Raw genomic sequence first — 3,926 nt, forward strand, 5'->3', positions numbered from 1 at the left:
TATTATTAGAGAGAGAGAGAGAGAGAGAGAGAGACCGGGAGAGAGGTACAGAGGGTTTCAATGCGGCTCGCGTGCCGAAATGCGACTCACGTGCGCACATGAGAGAGACAGAGAGGGGAAAGAGGGGGAGAGACAGATGCCGAGAAATAGAAAGAGAGGGAGGGAGAGGAGAGAGAGAGAAAGAGAGAGAGATAGAGATAGAGAGAGCGAGAGAAGCACCACGTGAACTGTTCTAATTATGATTTTCTCAGTCTCTATTTATAGCGATGTATTGCATGTTTGTTTATTTATTTATCTTTCTGTTTAATTGTTAATTTGTTGGTTCTCAATGTTCTCTGTTAAAGGCCGATTGCGTGTGTTCGCCGTCTGTAAACGTGAGCGCGCGTGAGGTGGAGGAACCGTGTTGGGGCTGTAGTGAGGGCTCTTTACATCGTGCTGTAATTGTTTAATGTGCTTTAAATATTTGTAATGGTTCCTACTTTAGACAACAGCGCAGGTCACTGCGGGTTCTAGATACAGCTCAAAAAGAAGGTTCTGTGATCCTTTGGTGGCAGTGGAACACTCTTGTTCTTGTTCCCAACAGAACAGAGTTTACGACATATGCTAGAACCACAGAACCCAAACGTTTTTTAAATGTTCACAACCCAATACAGAACCACCGCCTTTACCAGAACCCCCAAGAACCACTGTTCTAAAAAGAAACACTGTCTTTACTAAAACCCTTGAAAAATAAATTCGGACTTTGCTAGAACCTTTAAGAACCATTGTTGTAGAACCACCGCCTTTACTCAAAAACCTGATAACATTTGAAGGTTCTCTGGTTCTGTATAGAACTATTAAACCCTGTAAAGACCACCGCCTTCACCAGAACCCAGAAGAGCCACTGTTTTTATAGATCCACTACCTCTTCCTAGAACCCTAAAGTACCCTGTGAATGAATTCTTGGTTCTGGCTCGGCTTGATGGGTTCTTCTATAGAATGTAAATGCTGACATGTGAGAAATAAGGTTCTAGACCGAGACAAAGCTGGTTTCACTCCTTCTACAATCAGAACCTGCTCTGTGTAGAACCCTGAGGGGGTTTCTGTGCCTGGGTCATTCAGAGAGTTAAGCTGAACAGAGCTGGACTTGGGTTTAATTGATCTGGAGTTTAATAAACCAGATTCACACTGAGAAAAGGCACTGAACTGAACTGAATTGAGACTGAATTTAATTGAGGTGGATGTTTAATTAATCTGAATTGTTTGGGCCAGAAATAGATTAAGCTTGAGTTGAATCTGAATTTAAAGAAACTGATCTGATTTCAAACAGGTGCTGAGACGTAAAAAAAGAAGAAATGAACTGAAATGAATTAAAGTCACAGTGAATTAAAATGAAATTAAATTGATTTGGAGGCAAAATGAATGTTGTTAGAAGTGAAGTGAATTATTTCGGATTAGAAATGAATAATGTACATGATGTGGATAAAATGTAAAGTGAATTTTGTTGAAGTGTAAATACATTTTTGTTGGAAGTGAATTTTCCTGGAATTACACTGATTTTTCAGAGGTTGAATGTGAAGTGAATTGAACACGATTATATTAAATTAAAGTTGTAAAAGAATTAAAGTTCATGTTTAACAATCTGAACTCTACCAGATGGTGTGTGAAATCAGGCCTTAGGTCATAGGTTTAAAATTTTGTTATCTGTTATCTCCCACTTTTCCTTGTCTTTGCAGTGTTCCTGGTTTTCCTGGTTTTCCCGGTGTTCCAGTGAGGACTCTCGTGCTGCAGGATGTGGAGTCGGCTCGGAGACGTCTGGATCTGGGTCTGGGTCTGGGTTTTAGTTGCTGATGTCCTGGGCAGCAGCAAAAGGTACGGTAGTATTTCTCTTCTGTTTCCTGGAAGTTTTAGTAAAAACACTGTGTTTACAGAGTTCCACCAAACGCCCCTCACTGCCAGAGTCTGGAAAACAAACAAACAATAATCATTATCTGCACCTGATCATCCCTTTAACATCAGGACAGGGATCTGGGAGAGGGATCAGTGATCAAGGACAGGGATCAGTGATTAAGGACAGGGATCTGGGAGAGGGATCAGTGATTAAGGACAGGGATCTGGGAGAGGGATCAGTGATCAAGGATAGGGATCAGTGATTAAGGACAGGGATCTGGGAGAGGGATCAGTGATCAAGGATAGGGATCAGTGATTAAGGACGGGGATCTGGGAGAGGGATCCGTGATTAAGGACAGGGATCAGGGCGAGGGATCAATGATTAAAAACAGGGATCTATTAGAGGGATCAGTGATCCAGGACAGAGATCAGTGATGAAGGACAGGGATCTGGGAGAGGGATCAGTGATTAAGGACAGGGACCTGGGAGAGGGATCAGTGATCAAGGACAGGGATCTGGGAGAGGGATCATTGATTAATGACAGGGATCTGGGAGAGGGATCAGTGATTAAGGACAGGGATCTGGGAAAAGGATCAGTGATTAAGGACAGGGATCAGTGATTAAGGAAAGGGATCTGGGAGAGGGATCAGTGATTAAGGACAGGGATCTGGGAGAGGGATCAGTGATCTCTCTCTCTCTCTCTCTCCCCTCTCTCTCTCTCTCTCTCTCTCTCTCTCTCTCTCTCTCTCCCTCTCTCTCTCTCCCTCCTTCTCTCTCTCTCTCTCTCTCTCTCTTAAGGAAAGGGATCTGGGAGAGGGATCAGTGATTAAGGACAGGGATCTGGGACAGGGATCAGTGATCAAGGACAGGGATCAATGATTAAAGACGGAACTGGGAGAGGGATCATTGATGTTGTCAGGAACATGGAGAGAGATCTGGGATCTAGATCAAGAACAGAGTTAAAGATCTATGGATCTAATAGAGAGAGAACAAGAGAGACAAAACAATGAAATCAAATCAAAGATGAGAAAAAGAGGAGTACACAGCTCTTCATGTTTTATTAATGTTCTACTACTGCTCTTTAACCACAGAGAGAGAGCGGGAGTGAGAGAGAGAGAGAGAGAGAGAGAGAGAGAGAGAGAGAGAGAGAGAGAGAGAGAGAGAGAGAGAGGAGAGAGAGAGAGAGAGAGAGAGAGAGAGAGAGAGAGAGATCGGTTTGTTGCTGTAGTCACCTGTAGATGGTGTTGCTGCACAACACCATCTACAGCATGTGCTCTCAGACACATGCCGTATTCATCCCTCCATCCCTCCATCTCTGTCCTCTTCTCCTCTCCTCTGTTCCTCCTTCCTAAAGGTTCTCTGTGTCTGCTGCAGTATTTAACCCCTCGCTGTACATTTTTCTGTCTTTTTACAAAACACTAAGACACTTTAATTGCTCATGAACTGAGATGTTTTTCTTTAAATAATTAAATAAATTTATTAAACAGATAAAAAACCTAATTAATATTCATGCTCTATTTAAATGCTGTATTTACATCGTTATAGAACAAACACAGTGCGAGTGTGTTATGAAGCAGGGGGTGAGTGTGTGACCTCCTCACCGTGAACACTGCAGTGTGTCAGGGCTCTGACGGACCACTGATCCGAGACCCTCAGGACCCCGGCGTCTGAGTCTGTACGAGTGTGTAATTACATCATGCATATTAATGTAGACGCCTTCAAAAAATACACACGCAGCATTTAACATACAAACTTTTATAAAGCATTCTACACAACGGGTATGTCCTCGTCCTCTATAGGTTATAAAACCATTCGAATTTGGTCAGAGTAGAGTTTAGGTTAGGGTTTCAGTGAGGACTGTGGTTAAGGTCAGGGTTAGTCAGGGTAAAGTTTAGGATTGAGATTAAGATTAAGATTAGGATTAACGTCAGCATTAGTTTGAATTTAAATTTAGCGTTAGGCAATGTGATGTCACTAGAACGCAAGTAAACCAATGTGTGTTTATTTCTGTGTCTTCTGTGTGTTGTTTGTGTGTGTGTGAATCTGATAGAGTGTGT

This window comes from Hoplias malabaricus, chromosome 15 (assembly GCF_029633855.1).
Source record: "Hoplias malabaricus isolate fHopMal1 chromosome 15, fHopMal1.hap1, whole genome shotgun sequence".
Taxonomy (NCBI): domain Eukaryota; kingdom Metazoa; phylum Chordata; class Actinopteri; order Characiformes; family Erythrinidae; genus Hoplias; species Hoplias malabaricus.